The sequence below is a fragment of the Rissa tridactyla genome, chromosome 5 (assembly GCF_028500815.1).
Source record: "Rissa tridactyla isolate bRisTri1 chromosome 5, bRisTri1.patW.cur.20221130, whole genome shotgun sequence".
Taxonomy (NCBI): domain Eukaryota; kingdom Metazoa; phylum Chordata; class Aves; order Charadriiformes; family Laridae; genus Rissa; species Rissa tridactyla.
The window spans coordinates 34,600,162-34,612,363 of NC_071470.1; the positions used below are offsets into that span (position 1 = coordinate 34,600,162).

Below are 12,202 nucleotides of genomic sequence, written 5' to 3' on the forward strand. Positions count from 1 at the left end.
CAGCACGTCCATATCTCTCTTGTAGTAGGGGCTCCAGAATTGGACACAGTACTCCAGGTGGGGTCTCACAAGAGTGGAGTAGAGGGGGAGAATCACTTCCCTCGACCTGCTGGCCACACTTCTCCTGATGCAGCCCAGGATACGATTGGCTTTCTGGGCTGCTAGTGCACACTGACGGCTCATGTTGAGCCTCTCATCTACCAGCACCCCCAAGTCCTTTTCTTCAGGGCTGCTCTCAAGCCAGTCGCTGCCCAGCCTATATCGGGGCTTGGGATTGTCCCGACCCAGGTGGAGGACCTCGCACTTGGTCTTGTTGAACTTCATGAGGTTGGCATGGGCCCACCTCTCCAGCCTGTCATTTCACTGCAGGTCTCAGCTGTTGGATATTTAATCATACCTCCTCAAGATCTAAGAGCAGAAACTGGTTATTAACATGGCAGCAGCTATGAGCGAACACAGTCAACAAGTGTAGCCTGGGAGGGAGGGGAAAGCTAGCTTTTATGTCATACATTACTGCTTCTGAGCGAGGAAAACATAACTGGCAATAAATTACAATGAAAAGAAACACGCTGATCAAATACCCATCACTGAAAAAATTGTCATTAAGAAGAAACTGATTCAACCAGATGCAGTTTAGCACATAATGACACATTTGAGCTTCGTCCCGTGAAAAGCAAAGGAGAAGCTGTTGGAAAATGAGCTAAATGCCTCATAACTTACAGAACATAAAAGCAGAGACACCTGTAGTGCGAAGTCACAGCTGAGAACACTTTCAGTAGCAAAAGCAGGCTCACAAATAGCAGGACAGAGGTTTCTTTTTCTTATGTCTCAACTGTTGCATATTCAGCATGCGAAGTAGATACTTGCCTCCTTCGCTCCAGTCTAGCCAAGCAGGACAGCCCAGAGCCAAGTGAGTGCTCAGAGAGAAGTGGGGCATCAGCGAAAAATTCGCTACGTATCAGGACTTGCTTTAAATCCACTGGGATAATCCAGCAGGTCTAAAGACTCTGATTCAGAGTTCAAGCAAGGTAAGGTTAGACAAATTCTAGACAAGCCAAAAAATAGCAGAAGAAAGCAAAAGAAACCAAAAGCCAGTGCAGTAGCTCTGGAGGAAAGGCTGTTGTATTGGCTGACTACAAAAGCGGTCCCTTTCTCCAAAAAATGTTTGCAAACAACTTTCTAATATTGCAGAAAGGATTGTTCTCTAAAACTGCAGAAAGTGTTGGCAATGTGAAGAAGCTCAAGACAAATGCTCTTCCAAAAAAACCCTCACCCCTACCATTAATAATTTCTTATCTTTCAAGAAGTTCTGTCCAGATCCAGATAAATCTGGAGTTCAGGAAAATTCAAATCTATGTAAAAATGGGGTAGGTCAGACCCAGCTGCCTGTATCAGACTTACAGCACAAACAGTAATTATCTGCAACTGTGTGCCGTTAAGGCACCTATTCAATTTTCCTCTCCAGAGCTATGGGCACGGTGGGTTTCATCTGCACAAGTGTCTATTAGCACAACATGCTGAGCGCTCCAGGAGAAAAGTGGAAGGATTATGCTACAAACAGTTCAGTAGCCTTCAAAAGCCTTCAATATGTTAATAGCCTTTAAAGTGACATTTCAGAGCACCAGCAGCACCTGGTCCAGCTGCTCGCGGCTCCACTTCCATCTAAAACCCTTGCTGCCCATCTCCCAATCCCTCAGGCCAAGGTGAGGAGGGCCTGTGCCTGCCTACTCAGTGCGAGAATTTATTGGTTAGGCAAGAGGAGAGGACACAGGATTCTCCTTCGGTTTCTTGTGCACATTCTCCTCTACAGCTGCTGAACGTAACTTTAGCAAACATCAAGGAGAACAGGAGGCTTTACTGAATTAAAATATTTAACATACTGGCTGGTCATCGTTCCCTTTGAAACCAATACCCATCTGGGATTTGACTTCATGAAGACTGCTACAGTCTTTCCATACCATGTCCCAAAAAAGTTCAGAAGGGAAGCACATTGTTGTATACTTTATGTAGGCCCACAGAAAGATTCGGTTTGGAGTGCACATGCACACAAAAGCTTTTTATCTCCAGAGACCTAACCTTTGATAACTGTCATTGCAAACATTTTATTTTGCTCTCTTAAGTAGCGCTATCAATAACTGCCTTTTGCTCTAAAGACAAATGTGGTCTGCTTTTCCAAGCAAAGGAAAACAAATTAAAGACCTAAAACACCCATCAGTTGTTCACTTCAGCAATTTGATCGCTCTCTTTTTTTTTTTTTATTTCCAGAAGACCCTTCAGGCCAGATAATAGTTACTCACTGCCTGCAACACTGAACTTCAGTCCACAGCATGTGTATTTTTTGAGAGCTTCAGTGAAATATGAGCAAGAGGCACAGATTAGAATCTGGCCTGGAATTACGGTTTGAACTCTGCAAAAATGGATACAGCAGGTCAAATTCTACTCTCAGTTACAGCAGAGTAACATTCCAATGAAGAACAGAAAATCCATGTTTTTTGCCCTAATTTTTTAGCTTATTTATACAACCCAGAACGATGGGGGGGGTGCGGTTTAGAAGGATTAAAATCATTTGTAAGAAATCCGTGGCAAGCTGCATGTATACAGCTCACTGGCGCATCAGCTGAATGCTTGAGTGAAGAATAAAAAAGTGAGTGGCTCTGCGTTGTTTGGGAGAAAGCAGATAGGTCTTACTGCCTTGCAAGTCTTATGCAATTCCTGGAGTCTGGTGGAATTTGGAGGAAGCTCTCCAGGCAGCAGAAATTTAGCTGCAGCAGCACAGAGTTCAGCAGGGGTGATTTTACTCAAATACTCGTGATTCCTCAGTTGTTTTGATTAACACACAGACTTTCATGCCACCATGGCTAGGTAGGTGCCTCTCCCCCCATGATATCTAGGCTAATTGCATCTGCCATCACTCCATTACACTGAAGGCAGTGATGGAGGCATACTCAAATAACAGCGAGAAGAACTTGACATTTACCTTGAAATGGGAAGAAGTGACATAAACATGGTCACAAAGGATAACACCGAGAAGGACCTTGCGCAATACAGTCTAGGGAGCGCTACCGTGGGAGCAATGCAAGGCATTTCTCATGTGCACGCAACAAAAGCAGCATTTGGAGCCCCAAACACGCGTACATGTGAGTGGGTGCAAGTGTGAGTTGCACCCACATACACCCACGCGCACGTGAGGAAGGGAATGGGGCACGTGCGTCTCTGGTGCTGTTGCACTGGAGTTATTCAAGAGAGCATTTACTGGCCCTGCTTCTCCGCTTGCTTACAGTGGAGACACATCAGGGATAAATTTCATCCTGTGATTCTAAGCAGCTGGCCAAAACAATAAAACTGCAATCTGTAAACGTGCTCAGATATTATTTTTTTTTCCCCAAAAGGTAATAACTTCCCCTTACATACACACATGCACATTGTTCAGAAATATTAGCCATTTCTCCCCTGCTCCAGCTCTGGTAAGTCAGGTAATTGAAGCTTCAAAGGAGAATCACGGTTTAATGGAGCTGTGCTTGCCAAAGAAGACAAAGGACTTTCATTAGATTTCTTCCAGCTTATTTACATGACTTATCTTTTTATAAATTCAACTTCCTTCCAAAGTTGATAATGAGGTGCCTTGAAAAAAAGAAAGAAATGGAACGGTTTATTTTGTCGCAAGACAAGTGATTATTTTTGTGATAGAGTGTGTCTGGTGTACAGTTCAAAAACAATGGAAGTAATAGTCTTCAGGCAAAACACATAACTGTTCCTGATAACAGCCTCCCAGGAAAAAACAGCATTTTTCAGCATTCTGCATAATAGCATTGACAAATACCTTCCAGAAGCAGCTGTCATGGTTAATTTCTGCTCTAAGATCTAAAACCAGGGATGGTTTTTCAAATAGACGTTATTCATAACTTTTTTGCATTTTATTTCTTTTGCCTGAGTAGAGAACGGACATTTCCGAGACAGGAAAAGAACCATTAACATACTAGATTAAAATGTTTCCACGCATTTCAGCCCTTGTCATTCTGACTTGGACACAAATATATCCAATTTCTCCACTGTGGAGTCCTCATAAAATCAGAGGCATGCTGATATTTTCCTAAACTGGCCTCTAAAGTGCGGCAGTGAGCCTTGGGAATATCAAGATTTTAGTGAAGGAAAAACAGAAGCAGAGCAACTGGATCATTTGAAAAAATGATGGGAGTTACGTTCTAGGCAATAAGTGATCAAAAAATAGGCAAGGTGATTTGTCCTGATTTGCCATTCAGCAGCTGGGATGCATGGAGAAGATTTACCCAAAACAACAGAAGGGGACTGACGACCAGAAAAAGGATGGAGCAAAGCATCCCCCTCTGCAGGGAGTCAGCTTCAACACTTAAACTAACTGCTTCTTTACGGTTTGCATAAAACCCTGACAAATAAGCACTCACCCAGGGCATCTGACAAATTAATCTGAGGCTCTACCCACACGAATTTATCCCAAATAACTACCACAGTTAAATCATGCCTTAGCTGAATCTAAATTCACTTGTGAAACACTCAGTTCTGGCCCCAAGATTCCTGTTTCCAAACCTTTTCAATATATACATCAGCAAATGAACGGCTTGTATGTTTGAGTTTCACTCAAAAAAAATATTTTATTTCATGTCATGAAATAAAAACGACATTAAAGCAAAACTATGTGTGCAATAATTAAACAAAAATAAAAAGCTCTTGCATACTTGAGCAGACAACCTAAAAATAGTTTCCAAAGAGATTCTCAACATTTCTAAAATTAAAAGCTGCCATAATAAGAGCATGTTGCAATAGCAAATCTTGCTGTAAGAAGTTCTGAACCTTATGTGTGTGAACTAAAAGAAACTAAAGCAAGAATTTTTACAAGTCACTTGACTCAATATTATGGTACATTAACCTTGACTTTTATTACCGCTCAGCATTTTTGCTTTTGGACCAGACCAAAACCCAGAAATACAAATGACTACACATATGGGGGTGGGGAGGAGAGAAATGGGAGGACTTGGGGTTTGTAATCACTAAAAAAATGTAGTATGAGTTCTGTGCTAAAGCCCGAGTGGGTTGTCATTTTATCTAACTGATTAGCTCCATCCATAATTAATCCAACTTTTCTCCCTACAGACTATGAATCAAAACCTGTGTCTGAGAACTGTGCAGGAGGGACGGCCTGGGATGGGACGTGGGCTCAGGTTCAGGGCACAGCTCAGCCTCACTCCGTCGAGACTAGACTCCAGGAGGAAATTAACTTGCCAAAACATCCATTTCACTGACCACCTCGTATTCAGTGGAATATCACATGTTTGCAAATAAAGTTGCTAAAAATAAAAGGGGTGGCTGCTCTGCCTTTGCTCTGATGGGAAAGGCAGATGTTGCCTGTAGCTCTACCCACCACAATTTTATTCTCAATTTACCCACCACCCCCTGTTTTATTGCTCACTCTGCGGTAAGATACTGCAAGTCAGAGCTGCTGATTGCCAGTATGAACCTCGTGCTGGTGTTTATAGTGCCTCATACCGGCAGCCTTTGCTGGAAAACAGTTTGGAAATATTGAGAAACATTCTCCAGTCATTCCAGTGGGAACCCATGAGGGCTCTGAATTAACCTTGGCCAAAAAGGAAGTGAAAAGGGAAATAAAGAAAATGAGTGAAGATAGCATTCCTGATAATGCATTCAGTTTACATGCCTAAATCCTGCCCTCAGATAGAAACGGCCGACTCGGCTGCTAAACAAATGCTTGAGCAAAGAATTTGGCACCCACGTTTCTAACCGTAGGTCACTGAAAAGCAAATCATTTTTGCTGCCCTTCGCAGCACTGGAAAAGGTCATTTCCCAAAGATGCAGGGCACCAGGGGTGCTCTGAGTGGGCCAAGGGACCCCAGAAGCACTGTGGCAGAGCACAAAAGGCGGCATGAAGTAGCAGCAAAATCAGTTCATCTCAATCTCTTCTTAAGGTGACTCAGTCTTCCTGCAGCCTCCCAGGTATGACTAAAAGCTGCTTGTGTTGACAGAATGAGATGCCAGTGGTGTGGCCGGTGTCCCAGCCTTTCCAGGCTCCCTCTCATCTCTCTCATTAGGAGTCTAATGATCTCATGATCATCCCAGATTCATCCTACTTCATAGATTTAAGCTATGCCAACATAGTATGGATGCCCTTTCCCACCCTGTGTTTGCATCCCTCCTGGATTAGACACACCTTTACCTTTGTCTGCAATCAAATGCCAGCGTGTTACTGTGGGACTTTTGTAAAATAAATATTTGAATCGTGATTTCTTCTAGTAACTGAGAGCTCCTGCACTGATTTGTGAACACCGTTCTACACCATGTAAGATCACGAGGAAATGGGCAGCTGCATTTTGAAGAAGCCAGATTACAGCAAACACGCTGGCACCCAAAACTAGGAAACAACACAGCAAAAAAATTATCCCAGATTTCTTTACTCAAACTGACATGCAAATTGTTCAGCTGTGGCTCATCTCCAGTGGAAATGCAGCATATGTTGAGTATTTCAATGATGCGGTGAATGCAGTTAGCACAGAAATGCAAGCACAGAGAAACACATGGCTGGTTTGACAAGAGGTGCAACACGGTCTCATCTCAGACTGACTCCCTCATCTTCGACCCACCTCCATCTATCCAAATATTTTTGAAAAATGTCCAAACTGCCTAATGGTCAGTTGCATATCCCCTTATCCATAGAGGTGTGCTCACTGGTGTGCCTTGTCAGAACAGGGTACACACAGGTGAAAATAAACAACTGGAACTTGTAACTTGTTTTTTTTTGCTCCTAGTTGAAGGTATTTTTTGTATTAATCATTTGTGGCTCTTCCATTAAGCTAAATGATTTGGATGCCTTTATGTACGCAGGCTGGCACGGTGAGGCGGCGAGACCGGACCTCCAGGCCCACCAAAACTCCCACTGCTCCAGAGGAAATAGCTCTGAGAGCATCTGTGCTTGGAGTTGGTTCCGCAGTAACTATTTTGCTGTCAGCCCCATGGCGATACCCTTATTCCCAAGCTCTCAGTCCAGATGAGAAATGAGTGGTGAGCTCAGACCCCTGGAAAGAGGGGCTTGCACTCCAGAATTGATGTCTAACAATGAATTTATGCCAGAATTTCCAAGCGTTAGCGCAAGGGAAGCAAAGCGGGCTCCCTGGACGGCTCTCTGTGCCAGCTAAACCTGTAGTAATTCTGCATTTGATAGTATTCCCCTGAAAGAACAAGAACTATTCTGGTTGCGAAACGAATGTTCCATAGGAACAGCAGGAGCCAAATCCTGGAGCCTTGACTTGCCTGTAATACTGGCTGATACTCAACCGAGGTTCCCAGCAAGGACAGAGGGAATTTACCTGCACACCAACTTCACGTTTCAGCCTCAAGGGACTATGGATACCTAAAAAAACCCAAAAAGCTCTCTGCCTCCAAAGCAGGAGCATTTGGGAATCAAAGGGAAGCCTGAAAGCTCCTAATGAAGGGAAACATTTCTATGGAGAAACTCCTCAGTGCGGGCAAATTAGAACTGGAAAAAATCAAAGCTCTGGAGGGTTTTATGCAACAGTAGCCAAAACCTTGAAAGAAAACATTGTTAAAGGTTCGTATTTTCTCTTTTCTTTGGGGGGACCATTTCTTCTGGAGTGGCCTACATTCTCAGGCCTGAATGCTCCCAAATTAATTGCTTTGCGGACTCTTCCCTCCCCCTACCCCCTTTTCTTTCTCTCTCTTTAGCTTAGTCCCAAGCCGGAGAAGTCTTGGCCGGGCCCGTAATGAACTGGCAGAATGATAAAGAGATGCTGGGCTGAAGGGAGGTGGGGGACCGAAAGCCCACTAATAAGACCAGGATCCCCTACTTACGCTGTGCCCCACCGCGGGGAAGCCATTAAAGAGCCACAGAATAGAAGAGAAAAGGAAGAAAGTTCTTACAAAGAGACCTCCCCTCCCCGGGCCCTCTCCAGCACTTTTTCAGAACAGAGCTCTCGACATGGCTAATCCCTCCACCGCTTAATGAACTACAAGCTTCCCTTTCACTCAGACAAAAGTTTCTTTCCTTTCTCGGGCCTAATCGCAGACAAATGGTCCCCCCACCATGATGCCTGTTAAAAACCCATTCCCTTTTTTGAGGTAGTGGGGCAGGAGGAATGCCACTGGCAAGAATAGGTACCCTTGAAATGAGCTCCTTCTGCACTTCTGAGAGATAAGTGGGAGATGACATTGGAGCTATAATGGAAAAAATATTTTCACAAGGCAGCATCTGTTGTTTCAGTGGATGCAGCCCCATTTTTGTTCCAGAATGCTTCTGTGCATCTGTCTATATCTTTTCTGTCAGTGAAACAATTACCTCCCGCCCGCCCTCTCTCTACACACACATATATTACTGCTAGGAATGTTGCATGGCTGCACAATAAAGCTGCCACAGCCTGTGCCGAGTTTCGAATGGACAACTTACTGCAAGAAAGAGTTACCGGTTTGCTTCCAAAATGAAATAGTAGGCATGATTTTTACAATTTATTACTTCACCATGCATGGGAGGACCTCAAATATTGCCAATTCCACATAGGAAAAGGAGGATATGCTATCTAATTGGGTATTAAAAAGCTGAGCATCCAAATTTTATTTTGGTATATAAATAATTATCCTTATTTCAGGATAATAAAGAGGCAAAGCATTTGCAGCTCTCACTTCTGCTGAGCAACAATGAAACCAAGCCATTTATTTTAGTCTTTAACATTCCAAATGCAGTATGAATATTTCATCTTGGATGATTTTTTAGATGACTATTCAAAGTTGATTTCCCCAAGTTTATAAAATACACCAATGTCAGAGCTGGGAATGTGGCAGGTCTGCCAAGCCTCCCTCCAGAGCTACATCCTCTGTCTCACACTCCTACGTGACAAGAAGATGTATAGACTTTAAAGCAAGTAGGGACTTTTTGAACATCTAATCTGAACTCCCATCTAATCAGTGCTGCTGTATTTGGCAAAAACATTTTCCAGGAAAGCTTCCAGAAATAAGCTGAAGACATCAAAATATGGAAAATCCATCCTTTCCCTCGGCAGTTTGTCCCAGGGGTTTTTCACCTCCACTGCCTGGCTAGTTTCTACCTTGCTTTTGTCCAGACTCACCTTTTAGCTCTCATATTGGCTCATGTCTTTCCTTTGATAAATTGAAGGACTGTTCAATATCTTGTATCTTCCACCCATGAAGTACTTGCTCACTGCAATTAAGTCACCTCTCAATCTTCCTGTTGATAACGTTTACAGCTGGAGTTCCTTAAATCTCTTTCTTTAAGGCCCTATCTTCATCCTGTTGACATTTTTGTGACTTTTTATATAGCCCCCCTGATATGTCAATGTGCTTTTTAATGCATGGGCCCTTCGGTTGTGCGCAACATCTCTCTATCTCACCAATGCTGTTCACACGGCATAACAACCTCCTGCTCCCAACAAATGAGACCACATGAGCCCTTTTGCAATGGCATTGTTGACACCAATATACAAGCATATTTAACAAATAGAGAGAGGTACTTAGCATATAAAAATGCCTTTCTGGACTTTCTGTGGGAATGGATACTGCTTATTTTCTGCACCTGGACTGAAGGAAAAGGCAGACTTCAATTTGTTTGCAAGACAATATTTACTTACTGGATTTAACTAGAAGGGAAGGGAGAAGGAAAAACTCCCAAGCCTATCCCAGCCCAGAGCCGTGGGACACAGGCTTCTCTCATGCTTTCATGCATAAGGAAATGTTGGAGTTTGAATCCATGTCTCAGTAGACTTCATATGCAGCTATTTCACACTTAAAAAGAGGGGGGGGGGCGGAAATCGGCGCATGGATTAAATGAGCAGCTGTAAATCAATTAAGACCAAGTGCTCACAATGGATAAAAGTTTACATCAATGTGCAGGTCAAATAAGACCCGAAGCATGTCTCTGGGGCACCACACGTTCAGCATTTCCTTTCCTATTACAAACCATTACAGCAATAGCAACTGCAATTTCCTAACAGGCCCCTGTGCGGATAGATACACAGAGTTTTGTGTATGTCACCAGCAGCCTACAGAGCCTGTCTGGGAACCCACAGACACATTTTTCCCTTCAGGATTCTCAGCAGTTCTTGCTCCTGCTCTGTTCTCTTACCACTATACTTCTGCCTGTGCTCTGAACGGATCCAACAAATGCAGAAGCAATTGAGGGAATGACAAGTAGGAACACTAACACGATCAGAGCTCTGCAAAGAGATCTCACACGGCTGCGTACTGCAGAGGAGAGAGAAGCTGACACCCGCTGGTGCGAATGGGAGCTCTGTGGCTTTGAGCCCACCTTGAACCACCACATTTATCTAAAACAAGGGTGATGACACACATTTGGACCAACGAGGCTTTAAAGTGAACTAGTAGCAGCTATACAGAATCATGTCAGAAAAGGGCTCTTTCAAGGTGATTTCCCACTACTATGCCATTGAATTATGGCTCTCTTAGGAGAGGCTCTCCCCAGTCAAGTGTCAGAGCCCCCCCTGATATCTGGGTTACTCCAGGCTCTTGCAAAAGCAGCACCGAGCTTATCATCACCGACTTCCAGCAGAGTTCACACCACAGTCTAGGTGAATCTTTGCCAATGTCTGTAAAGCACCTAGGATGTGAGAAGTGAGTACTTCCAAGCATGCATTTCTGACTCTCCGGAGCAAGCTCAGTTTCAAAGGGCTGGATTCGGTTCTTATTTCTCTCAAGCTTGTCTGCCCATCAGTACGTGTAAGGTCAAGCATAGGAGGAAGGGACTTCTACCCAGAAAATGAAGCAGCTACAAAACAAAAGGAATCCCGTTCAATTATTCCCAGCAAGCGGATTAAGCAATGAAAGCGACATATGAGTCCTTTGTGTGGTATTTTTGCAATTATGTTCATTTTTCCTGCATTACTAATACGCTACTAGAAACCAGACACCATGCCCAATAATGCGAAAACAAGACAAAAGAATGGAGCCAAGAAGGGGAAGAAACAGAGTGGAAAATGCAAACCAGTAAACTATTCCTCTTAGCAAATGCTGAGTACCAGCAAGGGCGCATTATAGCTGGGCCCCCAGACTCACGCAGCAATGAAGTAGGAGCAAAGCAGCAGATGGTGGTACAGCAGATTAGAAATTGCTACCAGCTGCCCGTCTGGAGAGCTTTGCTTGGGATTACAGTCTTGAGGGTAGAGCAACAACCTGTAGTGAGCGACATCAAAATGTAGGGATCCTTGAAACAGGAAGGGTCCAGGCCTCACAGAGGTTTAATCTGCCCATGCGGACTCTACCCTGCCAGTGACGGAGAAAGCAGACAGAAAGTTTTTGTGAATGTGTTACTAGAAAAAGTAATTAGATCATGTTACTTTTGTGAATCAGTGCAGCTGCACTGGCACAAGCAGATCTAAGTCAAAATGTACTGAGATTCAGAGGTGGGAGAGTTCTGAGCGTACCAAAGTGCTTATACAGTGCTCCGTTCTCTGTTCTCTGTTAATCAACCATTAATTCTCCTTTACTCTTCTGTCCCCATTGTCTTCCAGGTGTAACTGTAGTGACACATTAGTATTTCCCCATTAAAGTGCCATTACAGAGCAATACTTTTCTTCTAAAGTGCTGATAAATACTGATGTACCACATTTGAGGGATGATCGCCTTTACTGTTGGCTGCTCGGAATAGTAACTGCAGAGCTACTGAGAGCAGAGAGCATTGCAGGTCTTTAGTGTGGAACAAGTGTCTAACAAACTATTTCATTCAGAATTTCATTCACAAGGTCATCCTCCTGTTAAATCGTTCTCAATCAAATTCCTCTTAACTTAACTACCAACAGCTACTAGTTTATCAATCAGTGCATCTCTAACTACAAGGTTACAAATAACACACCTAAGCAGGAACCCAAGAGAGAAAGTGACTTCAAACTTTACTGGATTTAGCCTTTCCCTTATATGACCAGAGGTATTTTCCAGAGCAACAGTTAGATGAAAGCTTGGGAGGAGATCTACTGTATCAGGATGGGCAAATGTGCATGTATGCATATATTTATCACCGCAGTCCTCCCAAGGACTCAAAGTGCCTTCTGCAGAGGGATACAGTTTCTTTACTGGGTGATATCCAAACATCAACTTCTGTCATTGGCTTTAACTAATGAAACATTCTGACAATAAATCGCAGCAAGCCACATGCCGCATCCATCGTGCTGAACCAGTG

The 12,202-nt window shown here is 43.5% G+C and overlaps 1 protein-coding gene across 4 annotated transcripts in view; it reads right to left on the reverse strand.

Annotated features, from left to right (window-relative positions):
- FGFRL1 (fibroblast growth factor receptor like 1) overlaps positions 1-12,202 on the reverse strand; it is a 184,788-nt gene that overhangs the window by 38,580 nt on the left and 134,006 nt on the right. The gene's annotated exons all lie outside the window — the stretch shown is intronic.